The 13210-nt window shown below is 52.7% G+C and overlaps 1 protein-coding gene across 5 annotated transcripts in view; it reads right to left on the bottom strand.

Moving 5' to 3' along the window:
* Positions 1-13210, bottom strand: part of ZFHX3 (zinc finger homeobox 3) — a 258117-nt gene that overhangs the window by 47517 nt on the left and 197390 nt on the right. The gene's annotated exons all lie outside the window — the stretch shown is intronic.

The raw sequence follows: 13210 nt of genomic DNA, 5'->3' as shown, positions 1-13210 counted from the left end.
GGCAGCAACGCTATCTGAATCTCTGATGGTGTAGCAGGCAGGTAGGTCCCCTAGACTTGAGAATGCAGGTAGGTGGCCACTTGTTCACCTTCCTGCCTAGCTCCCTCCCTAGGGTGGCCAGCCAATGGGCCAGACCCCACTGCTGACCCCTCGTCAGCTCCACAGGGCCAGTGCATGTGTCCAACCAGCACGAAGTTTTTTTGCAGACAATCACGTCTTGAAGAGGCACAGGCCATCCCTGCTAGGAGTTTACCAATGTAAAGAGTTCTTCAAACCAAATGGCATCTCACAGGCATGCCTCCTGGAGACAGGGAGACAGAGCCATACACTTTCTTTTTGAAGTCATTCCACTCTTTACCCAATAATTGTTCAAAACTAACTCAGCTCAGTCCCTGGTGTTGTCATGAAGGCGGCAAAGTGGCCATTCCCAAAAGTAGGTTTTTATGAAGTACAATGCCGCCTGCCCAGGTGGAGAAGAAGGGGTTAAGACACACCAGATGCGTGGGGAAAGAAACTGACATTCTGTGTCTGGCTCTCCTGGTCCTTCAGAACATCATCAAAACCTGCATTCAGTAAAACTGGGCTAAATGAATGAAGACAGCAGACAGACCAAGGTGAGAACCGTTTTCATACCAATGCGATGATTAGGAGACTCTGAGAGCACTCACGTCTGTCACCCAAGGCCAGCACCACGCCAGCCCCAGCAGGGACCAGGGAATCGAGTTCAACCCAAAACCCTGCGCTGAGGGGTCTAACTCCACCAGAGAGCTCTCCAACCGCACCTGTACTCATCAGTGTTCCCATAGATGCTGGGCCTCTGAACCCCCAAATGATAATCTCTCAATTTCACCCCAAAAGGATATAAACAGAGTGAAAAGTACACTGATCTCAGAAGATTCCTAAAACCGAAGACAGAGTTTTCCTAACTCTGGAGGAAGATTCTGGAGTTCCAAGGATTGGACAACTGAACGCGAGGTCAGGGGCCGTTTCTTCTCCATTACCGCCAACAGGGGGCTTCTGAGGCAGTCACTGGGACCACAGATGAAACTGGGACAGCTTATTTTCACCTCCAAATAAGTATTCCTCACGTGATTTCTGTCTGCTTTTTGTCTGACTGCCTAGTAAAGTCACCAGCAAGCCTCTGATCCTACCCTAACAGTGAGAAATCAGGCAATCATAGCTCCCAGTCAGATATATAGCCCCATACCAACATCATTCACCATCTGGTAGAGACAATGCACGGGAATTGGCTGAGTGATAACAAGCAAGCTACACAGTATGATATGCAGACTCTCTTAATTATATCCAGGCATATACTCCATACACATGCTTAAGGTTTTGACAAAACTGTTCAACGCTATATTTATAAAATTCACCTTTGGTAATATCAGCATCCAGTCAATCAACTGGTACTAAACTGGGTCTATCCAAATCAGCTAGGTCACTAAAACAGCCTCATTTGTTCCAAGACATGCTATAATGCAAAATATCTGTAGTACTGATTCATGACTCAAATTTGATTCGGCAAAGAGATGGCTTAATGGCCCTTATCTCTCACAGGCTCACATGTGTACACAGACACACACACACCACCTTGGATGGAGACAGCCTGACACCTACAAACCAGAGAACACCCTGAGGTGGTGACAAACAGTGTCTGCCAACAGAGAAGGGAAGAAACTACCAGGGCATGGCCAGTCTGAGGCCAGCGCCTTTCTCCTGCGTGTTGTGGCCTGCGGTTACCAAAACAGAAGGTGAAAAACTCGTGGTTGCCCAGCACTGGCCCCCGTGTTTGAGCCTTTTCAAGCAGATCTGTGTGGGAGACAGAGATCGTACAGAATGAACAGATCACGGACCAGGAGCAAGGAGACCTCGTGATGCTTGGTGAATACTCCCGGGGCCCTCATTCAGCGAGCTCACCTGGGCCTTGGCTCTCCTCCCTCCCTGGCCCACTGCAAGCAGAAAACGAAGCAGCTAAGTTCCAATGAGAGGATAAGTGAAAGAGGTTATTTCAGGAGCTTATTTTGCTTTTTTTTTTCCCCCCCTTTCAAGATCTACAAAACAAGGCCTCTTCCTGAATTCCTAGGTTTAATGTTGTCATCTATGACTCATTCACTAAATGGCTATTATAAACATGGTGGAAGAAGAAATGATTAAGAAACCCGGGGACCGGCCATCTCCCTTTACAAAGTGATCAGTGACCTCATCCCCAGCCATAAAGCAGGTCCCATTCCTCCAAGCAAGAGCCTCTCTGCAGTTCCACCTTTGACCTACAGGTGTCGCCCTCCGCAAGGCCAGGCTGGGAAGGGCAGCTGGCAGCAGGAGGTAGGCAAGTCTGGGCTGCCTAACCTGAGCATGTGGAAATAATACACGTCTTCAAGTGAACTGTCTGCTCCTGGAGAAATAGGACATTCATAAGCAGTTACACCATCTGTCTTTATACCATCCTCATCAAGAGCAAGAGGAAAAATAGCTATTTAAAATGGATGAAAGCCCAAGCTGACAGTAACCGGAAAACTGTGAGCTCTGAATACCAAAAAAGGTAGAGAAATGATTAAAACACAGGGATGCAAACTGTGGATTTGTCTGGACAGCTCAGGCCCACGAGGCCTGGAAAGCAGGGAATGTTTTATTGGACCTGAAAGCAAAAAGCAAGTCCCCTCATCGAGGGCCCAGCCTGGGCACCCACAGGGAAGGCCTTGGTCTCTCTGCATGGGAAACACGTGGGAAGCAGGGGCTTAGATCCACGTCTCCACGACAAGCTCCCGGGGCTGCTGTCCAGCGCCAGTTCCCTCCAGGAATGTGCATCCGAGACACGCCTGCTCAGGGAGCTGTATCTCCCGCAGACCATGGAAGTCTGTGGCAATTGGCCGGGGTCATTACAGAAGCCAGGCTTTTTCCTTTTTTTTTTTTTTTTTTTTTTTTTTGGCCTGTAATATCAGCTACCCGTAGTTGGCAGGAACAGGGGAAGACCTAATGGACAAGTATGGTTGTATCTGGAAGATTCTGTCACTCAGAGCAAGACACCAAGACACACTGCAGCCACCATCCCATGTTCAAGGCTGAAACAGACACATCAACCCATCCTCTCCTAACGTGTTACGGATTTCAGACCTGAGCACAGCACGCCAGGAACGTGTTCTACAGGGTGTGGTCAGAAACTGGGCAAAGAGGTCACCTTGGCCGCCCGCCCCACCCTGGTTCTTGGCAGGAGGCAGCAGGCCTGGGGGAGGCGCTTCTGTCACCTGCAGAGCCCCATTTCGACAGCCAGGCGTCCCCTCTGCTTCCCACACATTTGCGTGCTGAAGCACCAGGGAAACTGAAACAAATCTTGAAAAACCACGAGGTCTTGCTGGAGCCCCTTGCGCCTTCCGCTTCCATGTGGGACGGGACGGAGGGGCTGTAACACCATCTGTTTCCATTACCACCTCCTTTTTACAACCGCCGTCTCCCAGACAGCACTCGCCAACTCAGGGCCAGACCCAGCCTGCTCCAGCGCTCCTGGCTCTGGCGAAGGGTAGAGCCTTGGGTGTAAGAATTCCAGCAGCTGAACACATCCTACAAGGGTGCGCCTGCGTTCTGCGGGGGTTCCCCCGGCCTCAGAAAACTTCCCTTCCATCAAGGTGGTTTTGCTTACCACAAATGCAAATTGTTCCCTGAACACACTGTCTGCTCCTCACCTGGGTAAAGGTGCCTGCAGGTCTCCTCCATCTGCGGTCAAGCCTGCCCCCAGAGGCGGCACACGTGCCAACTGGCAAGCCCATGCGGATTTGTAAGCATTTTACAAACATCCTGGAAACTGGTTTGTGGAAGGGGCACCAGGCAGACGCCAGAAATTGAGAGGTGGCATCAGCACGAGGTCGGCATTCAAGCCGCGGCACACAGTCCCCGAAGGTGTCGCCCAAGAACACATTCCAGTTCAAAGATGGTACTGTTCCCGCAACAGTGGGGGTCGGGGGATGTGTCCGCTGGGGGTGTTTTACAAATCACTTACAGGCGGGAAGGGAAGGGAGTCAATCAATGATTAAGACTAGTCCCTCTGTTCCCAACTCTTAACAGGATAATGTCGATTAATTCAAACCTTCCCCAAACCTGACAAAGCGCCCATAGTGCCTCGATGTGACAGAAATGTGGAAATTCTCCTAAGAATCAGGGTGTCTGTACCCAGGGCTCTCACATGATCATGTTACTTAAATAATGCACCAATCTGTGATCCCCGAAGAATGAAATTATTCTTTCCTTTTTCTTTGGGCGGGGGGGGAGGCAGTGTTTCAGGGTTGGGGTGAAATAGAAGTGCGTTTGCCTGTCGGCACGCTCAAGAGCTGAGAAACATTAGCTGTCATGAACCACAATCAAATCAGGTTTGAAATATTTAGCAGTGGCTTGGAAAATGCGGTGGTGCAGCTCTGACAGGCGAGATGTGCAGAGACACCCACTTTCCATTATAATGGAAATATCAGGCCTGTTCTGAATATGTATAACCCAGAAAAATGTATTGATTTTTCATTCGGCATTAAAAAAATGAAATAGCCTGCAGCTGTCAAAAGCCTTTTGTTAAAAGCTCATCTTTCCTGGAATGAGGTTTACCAGAAGCAAGTTTTAATTGTGTATATAGGACCTCTTCTTTGGGAAAAATAATAATAATAATAATAATAACAACCTATGTGCTTACTTTGAAGATAGAGTTAAAGCTGTTCCTTTCCCCTTTTTCAACCTGGTTAACCCAAGGGAGACCACTGAAGCAGGCAGGAAAGGCCGGGCACACCCTGGCCACCAGGAGTGACAGACAGGGTGGCAGAATCAAGTGGCCTGTGCTGGGGCGTCTGCACCGGGCAGAGGGGAGGACTCACGGAAGTGCTCCCTCCCTGCGTTTCCCCTCCACCCCCACCTGTGTGGGCACCCGACTCTGAGACGTACTAGGCTCCAGCCAATCAGCTGTCCTCCCTCAGCCTTGGCTGGTGCAATGCAAAAACCGGGGCAGGAGTCTCTAGTGTGTCCAATCTCCTCGGCATGTCGTCCTCCATGGGACACCTCCACTGGCTGCAGATACCCCAGAGAACGCACATGCTTTATTTGGCAAAGACAGGTCACATCAAACCCTACCATGTAAAAAAAAAAAAAAAAAAAAAAAAGATGACTCCCAAGGCCGAGGGGAGCTATTTCAAATGAAATGCAGTGCCTTGCCATTCTGCTCCGACGGCAACGAGCAACTGGACGGGCACCTCGTTTTTCCCAACTCATCAACTGCGGTCCTGAGTCCGATCTCCAAGCCAGGTTTGTGGCAGCAAACGCAGGCTAGGCCGCTAGGCACGCCATCCTCCCCCTGTGACATTCTGCCACATGGAATCTCACTGCATGGTGACAAAGGCCCTACCAGCAGGTGCCTCTCCAGGCACCCTGGGCTATATCCTTGTTGCCCAGTGGCACCCAGCTCCTGAGTGTCAAAAGCTGCCCAGCAACACTCCCAAGCACACCTTCCCAAACGCCCGCTCCCTGGTTTTATGCCGCGCTGTTTCTCCAGCCCTAACAACCTGACTGGAACCTGGGTGAGCATTCACGTCCAGCGAATGGCTGGGTTTTCAGGGTGACAATGCCCCAGCTCCAGTGTTCCCTTAATACACCTTCTACAAGGCATCTTAGTCAGGGGCCTATCCATTCTCATATATGCCAGAAGTCCTTTGGGGATAACCACTGAATTTTTGGTTTTTTGTTTAAACTGCTCATCAACTTTGTGTCTTGTTAGCAGGGCACGGATTCGTGGAGGGACTGGCAAAGCCGAAGCGGGAGGGCCTGGGCGCCAAGATAAAACCATCAGAGTGCAGGCAGGAAGCCGAGAGGGGTGGGGGAAGAGACAGGTGGGGCAGGGGAGGGACAGCAGGCATTTGCTCCTGAGGGGTCTGTATCCCCGCTTTGCAGGGCAATGACAGACTGCAGACATTCGGTCAAGAGCACACTGTCCACATGGACACAAGGCCACCCGGCCCCCCGTGCCCCTGCTTGTGTGGGTCCCTCTAAAATCCACTCCTCAGGGGAGCCCTGCACCGAGTCTGAGACACGGAGCCTGGGGAAGGCAGGGGTTGTCTCCTGTTCCAGGCCTCTGTCGCCTGCTCTGGCTCTCTGCTAGGCCTGCCGAGGGCATCTCTCTCCCAGTCCAGGCAGTGGTCAGCCCAGCACCCAAGCAGGTAATTTTTCCGCCATGGTTTAACAAACGGTGGCCAAACCGCACAGCAGTTGTTTTAGATAACCTGCGCCCAGACTCACTGCAGCCCCGCCAACCTCAGGAGGGGCCATGGGCAAGACTAGGGCCACGTAGCCTCCCCAGGACAAACTCCTTCTCCCATGGATCCTTTTGGGGAGCACTGGGCCCTGGGACTTGGTTTGACCACTGGGGATCCACACTGAGTGCACACACCTAGGGCTGAGCACCAACAGCTTCCAGCCAGCACGGGGAAGGCCCAGGGTAGAGGGACTGGGCCTCCCCCCACCCCACCCAGACCTCCTCTCCTGCCCCCCACCCGCCGACCCAGGCTGTAAGGATCAACACTCTGAAGGCAACTCTGGGTATTATTAAAAATGACAAATTGGGGAATAGAGGCCATTTATGCTTTTGTATATTTGAAGATCTCGCCACTGTTTACAGAAACAAGAAAAATGGGAAGCCTGGGCCCCGGGCCGCGGCCTGTGCAAGTTCAGCCCCCGCTGGGTAAAGCGAGGTCTGGCGTGGCCGCAGCGCCAGCCAGGGCAGGGGGAGCCTTTCCACGCGCACCTCTGGGCTGAACTTCACCTCTGACTGGAGCACTGGCAGGCAAGCGTGCCCCAAGAGTCCAGGGTGGCCACAGCCTGTTGGGGCCTCCCAGAGACAATCTCCCCTCTCGGAGCCGACCCTCCTGTGGGAAGAGCACAGAGCGGCACGCGGCGTGGGGGGACAAACGCCGCCGAGGGGTAGCGAGGGCCGGGTCCTGCCATTTTTCTTCTCCCAGGCAAGGCCATTTGGTCACCGGAACAGTTTGTCAAAACCACAGCACAATTAAGGGGGTGGGTGGGGGTCAAGAGAGGAGAAAAAGGGAGGAAACGCCCAGAGCCAGCATTGCAACAAGTTCCATTTATCTGTGTTCTTAGCCGAAGCACCTGGGCTGCCCCCTGCAGACATCCAGAAAGGATGAAAGCACAAGTGCGGGGACAAAGCTCAGTGGAGCTAAATATGTCGCTGACTCGCCTGGTGGCTATTCACAGAAGATTCCGGAAACACACACACACACGCACACGCACACACACACAGCAGGAAGGTGCGAGTTCCAGAGCGTGAAACACAAACCCAGCCCCGCGACGGGGTGGGAGTCGGTGCGGCCGAAGCAGCCCTACTCCGTCCACCCCCGAACTCCGAGGTGTGCAGGACCCAGCGGGGAACAACAGCCCTGGATGCGCACACAGAGCCCTGGCCGGGGCTGCTCCTTTCACACATGGAATGTAACAAAAAGGCAAATTCCCCGAGCATGTTTGTAGCAGAGCGTGATGTGATTGTGTTGTCATTTATGGGAAATAATCGCAGGCCCATCTCTCCCTGCACCCCCCCCCCCCCATTTTCCAGTCCAAATAACCATGAAAAATTACACTTCAATGTCAGCTCCACGACAAAGGAGGCGCGCTCACTGGGAGCTCAGCGGATTTGCAGGGGTTTTTCCTTTCTTTGGACAAAAACTACCTTCAATTGTACTTCATTTAAAACGTGATCTAACAAATGCATCCTGACAAGTTCCTTTCTCTTTTCCTCCTTTCTTTCAAACAGTACTTTGCACAGTTTAACCTCACACCAGACTGGAACGTTCTGGAAAAGAAGAGGCATGCCAAACAGAAGGTCCTGGATACTGAGAGGGGCGTCCTCGCACCTCCGTTAGAGACAAATAGCAGGGGAGAGCGATTCCCACCCAGCACGTGACCAGGGAAGAGGGAGAAGGCAAGATCTGAAAGCCGGGAACTCAGCGGTCAAGGACAAGAATGCTGCCTTTAGGAGACGGTCTCCTGGGGGGAGAAGGAGGGAGAGGGAGGACTCACTGGGTGAAGAAGGGGTTTCTGGGCTTGGCTCTCAGCAAAACGCTGTTTGCAGGAGGCCGTATCAAGTAAGGTGTCTTCCGGCTGCGTGGTCAGATGTCGCGGAAGCCCGCCGCTGCGGGGGGAGCGGGGGACGGAAACTCCCCGAGGGGGTGCCGGTTCCCTCCGGGCCCCCTCCTCTATAGGAGGAGGACATTTTTCAACAGGACAGATCTGCCTGAAAGCTTTTTAACATTCCAGGTGTGAGGCCTGAACAGCCCCTGCAAGCATCCATCTTTCCGTAACAGCCAGCTGGAAATAAACACTGCCAGGCGTGCACCGTCGGAGGGGAGCAGACAAGACAGATAAACACACATGAGTGATAGAAAGAGAGTAAATTAACAGAAAATTTAACAGTTTCCATTAAAGAAGACTGGGATCTCTCTCCTCCTGAGTCAAAGCTGACGTGGCTCATCAGAGAGACTTCACACTTAATGCCAAAAAAAAAAAAATCATATATTTCTTTATTAGTTATCTTAATTGGAAATAGAAGAATAGGAAAAAAAAAAGCCAAGGAACGCTTATATGTGTACTTAAGTATCCATACACAAATGAAGGTGTTATGGGAAATGAGCAGCAGGTAGCAGAAGTGATATTAAATGATGGTGATTAGAACCTAATGGGTGTAAGTGAAACCCCGTGGGACAGCTCTCCTAAAGGGCACATCACCAGTGACGGACGCAGGCCAGACACACGGCACTGCGAGGGAGACGCTGACAGCTACAGGTAAGCATGGAATCCGGGAGGAAAAAACGCGCCAAACACACCGAGAAAAGGAGGCATAAACATTTTGCTTCCGACCACTGAAACAAACAGCACACGATGACAAAAAAAAAAAAAAAAAAATTACAACCAGGACTGCAGGGTCTGAGTCACGTGATGATACAAATGCGGGCCTCGAATTCCCAGCCTGTCTGTTGCCTTACTCTAAAGTCCACGGTGTCTGAAGAGGCTCTAACCTGTTCAGAAAAGAGCTGCACCCCTGTGTAGCACGCAGCACAGGGTCCTCCCACTGGCGGGCTGCAGGGCCGGAGCCTGCCTGCCAATGCACTTCACTTGGCATGATCATAAGCCACTTACATACACAGCTGGTAAAAACAAGCTGATTCATAAAAATAAAGCACAAACAAAAGCTGACACTTTCCAAATCTGGGGAACAGAAATCGAGCCAGCTTCAGGTAATGTTGCGCCCAGAAAAATGTCAGCTACACCTGTTCTCCCTCGACCAGACCCAAGCATGCAAAGGTCACCTGTGTACGCACAGCACTGCACGTCCAAGAGTGCGACACTAGAAATGTGTACAAATCCCGCAGGCAGCAGCAAACACTCTTCCATCTCCGATCATCCCGGGGAGTCTTCAGGGGCCCACCCCGCACTGCCTGGTGCGAGGGGAGAAGAGGCTGGCTCCTCCAGGAGCATTTATGGTCAGACCCGAGACAGTTGAGGCTGCATCTCCACGTGTAAAGTCAAAAACTGGGCCATCCTCCAAAACCATCAAGTCCCTAAACGCGCTTCAGTCTGAAACAAACAGGCAGCGCAGCGGGTTTCAGCTGATGGTTCCCGGGCAAGTGCAAAGAAAGTGAGGCTGAGCGGCGGAGAAAATCCACAGGTTTATGTTCCAAAGTGGTCCTGCACCAGTGGGGGCGGGGGAAGCCGACAGAACCGCTCACTCGTTGTCGCTTTTAACAGGACCTTGCACAGTTCTTCTGCCCGGAGACAGAGGAAATTCTTGCATCCTCCCCCTTTTTAGAAACTTCGAAAAGTGACAGCAGCCGTTCAGTCCCAAAGCCTCTCTATGTTTTACAATCCGGATTGATGCAACGAAACGGCCTTTCTCTAAGGTTTAACAGCAGTGCCACCCCAACACCTCTTTCACTCCCTTCTCCAAGCGTGCAAAGCTCCTCACGCTGTCTCTGACTCGGTCTCAGGACAGCACGTGTGTCTGTCAGCTTCTCCTCCTCTAAGGTGTTCTGTAGACCTAACAAGGCCAGTAACCGCTGAAAAGCAACACAACCCATCATTTCTCCCCGCCAGACATGTGCAGCTGTGCATTTCCACATCTGTACCTCAGCTGTACACAAGGAAGGTGATCTTCAAGGTAAACAACACAGTAAGAGGAGTTTAGATTCTAGACTCACACCGTAATTCCTTCATGGACTGAACGCTGGAATACAACACACACGTGAGGCCAAGGAGAGGGAAAGCACTGCCTGGGACGCGAAAGCCATCGAGAACCTGCGCAGAAATCACAGCTCAGCGATCAGGAGTAGGCACCTGGCAGGAACACTGGATTTATAGAAAACTGTAGCAACCAATTACGTTGTAGCAAATACTCCCCTGATTGACCAAGGGGAAGATGGACCCGGAGGTGAGACTGAATTAGGAAAGGAGACCCAGAACAAGTACAGAACTGGCTTCACTCTGTAAGGTCAAGATTTATAGAAAGGAAGGGGGTCTAAGCAGCCTGCGGTGGGAAGGGAGCCAGGCAAGGAGCAACACAGTGTTACAGGATGAGACGGCCAGTGGCCGGGAAGGACAAAGCGAAGTAAGTGACTCCCTGCTTAACAAGCGCCACCTTGAAATGGAATCAGAGGGCTGAGGAGGGTGAGGAGAGGGATTCAGACAGCAACAAATTAGCAACTTAAAAATCTAGGCAAAATTGTTTCTTAAAATGAATTATATATTATGGCGGGGGGGGGGGGGGAGATCGATTTCTGTCTGCCAGGAGTTTGTGAATTGACTCAAGTACAAGAGAAATTTGGTGAAGGGCTGGAAAGATCAAGAAACGTTCCAGGAGAATGGAAACGGAGACAGAGGAGCGAGCTTTCCAGACAAAGCATCTGAAGAATGAAGACAGAAGCCAGGCAAGATGAAAAGGGTCAAGGGCTGACGGTGCAGCAGATCGAGTGCGGGCAGACCCCGGCTCAGCGGCGGAATCAGGATTTCATTTGGTGTTCGAGGAAGTCTCCAAAGCAGGAGGGGGCACAAAGGATGGAGTGAGCACCACAGACCCAGCAGAGGGAACGCTGGCTGCCTGCAGAAACCTGGGCACTGGGCAGCTCTGCCTTTGTGTAGGGGGCTGCGGGAGGCTGCCCACCGCTAAGAGACTGGGGACCGGAGACGGGGAGGCTGGCTCCAGGGTCCTGTGCTAAGGCAGCCTTCAGCGGGGGCTCTACAGCAGCAGCAGGGACACAGCCCTGGTGGGAGCCAGAGGTCAAGGTGACAGTGACATAGTCACATGAGCAAGGACAGACACACAGGCTTCCAGGGAGAGCACTGCTCCCTGCCTGCTGGCTCTTCAGGAATCGTCCTCGGGCCGCATTGTGGTGCCGAGGCAAACGGATTCCAACAGTGCTGTCACGGTGGGTCAAAGCAACGTCTGCTTTGTCTTTACATTTGGAGACAAACAGCGTAGGGAGAATTAAAAATAAAAACAATTGATCTCACCAGAAACAAAAACAAAGCTGCCCTCCCCAACAAAAACAAGACCAGCCTCTGAGAAGCCCAGAGACCGGGCTTTCCAGACTGGTAGGTTCCTGTGAACGTCCTCCACAGGGACCATGCGGTACCCCCCAAATAGCAGCGCCAGTCCCAGCTCTGCCCTCCGCTCCTGCACACTCACTGGCATCCGCCTCTCCTTCCTGCTCCTTCCCCGAGGGGGAGGGTCCCACCGGGCGTGGGGCAGTGCCCAGCAAGGATATTCAGGGTCCAGGGCAAGGCCCACGGCGCTGGTGACCAGGTTGCTGTCACAGCCCGGATCCCAGCCGCAGAGAACTAGCAAAAGCCAAGTAATTGCTTTTTCCCCTTCCACTAATAAGCTTTTCAGCAGAGGAAGAATTCAGCTTCCTGGAGTCAACAGACCCTTTTTTCCCTGCCTCTCTTCGCTCCAAATAATCTAAAGTGACTGCAATTTCAGTGCTGGCTCTCCAGCATTCAGCCGCACCGGCTGAGGTCAGAGGGTGTCAAGTGAGGGCTCTCCATCTCTCTTCTACTCTGCCTCCACGCCACCCATGCTTCTCGGTAGCTGAGGCAACGGCCTCCCCCCCCCCCCCCAGCCCCGCCATTGTGTGCCTTGCCAGCCCATGGCACACACGACTCGGCATTCCAGGAAATGGTTTTTAAGGCCCAGAAAATACTGGCAGGGTTTCGGGAGGCGGGGGTGAGGGGTGTGTGGGTTCCCCTCTGCTCTAAACAACTGATGATGCACAAGCAACTTCAGAGGCTCGGGTGACCCACGCTGCTAATTTTCAGGTTTTTAGAAAATGCATCACATAGACATGTACGCCCGCGCGCTGGCTAAACCACGTGGCCAGCTGTGTGATTTCTGGTTTAGCTGTATGCGAATGGCTTCAATTTCAAGATCCTTCAGGCTGAGTGAGCTGCGTCAGGGTGGCGTCGGGATCCCAGGCCTGACTTGTTGTCAAGTCAGACCCAAGTGCGTAGCCCCAGAAACCTCCGCGCTGCCCTCCCTCCCTGCCTCGTTTCCCGGCTGAATGAAAGGCGACGGCAGCACGAGTGCTTCCCTCCTCTGTCCTCACAGAGCTACGAGGATGGCAGGCAGAGCTGGGGTCGGACAGATGGGGCACAGGCCCTGTGAGAGGGCAAGTGTGCCTGGGAAACAAGCCAGGGCAAAACAGGCAGGACTGGAGAGATGCTGCTCACTCCTCCCCACCCCTGCCCTCCCTGCCTGCAAGGGGTCCAGAAAGGAAAGAAAGAGGGGGAGACGCACAGGGGGCAGCAGCAGGATCTGGGAATACCTCCTGCCCCCGCCGGTGCCCAGGAGCGGGGAGTGCTTCCTCCAGGCTGCAGCCAGGCCTGTGATGGGAATTTATTTCCCTCAATTACGTGCTCTTGTCCCCAGTCTCAGTTCATCAGCACAGCACAGCCAAGTCAATGAAAGGCTCCATAATGAAGGAATCACATGCACGGGGTCATTCGATGGACTGGCAGGGCTGCGGCCACGCCTGGCCCTGGATCAAGCCACTCGGGATGTCCAACCCCACCCCCAAGGCCCCCACGCTCTGTGCCAGGCAGCCCCTACCCTGCCCTAGGAGCCTGAGCTCTGGCTGCCATGTTTAACCCAATCTCAAACTCCCGAACGGCAGAGAAAGGAAAGGACTAA

This window comes from Lepus europaeus, chromosome 19 (assembly GCF_033115175.1).
Source record: "Lepus europaeus isolate LE1 chromosome 19, mLepTim1.pri, whole genome shotgun sequence".
In the NCBI taxonomy this organism is placed as follows: Eukaryota; Metazoa; Chordata; class Mammalia; order Lagomorpha; family Leporidae; genus Lepus; species Lepus europaeus.
This window is presented reverse-complemented; position numbering and strand designations above follow the sequence as displayed.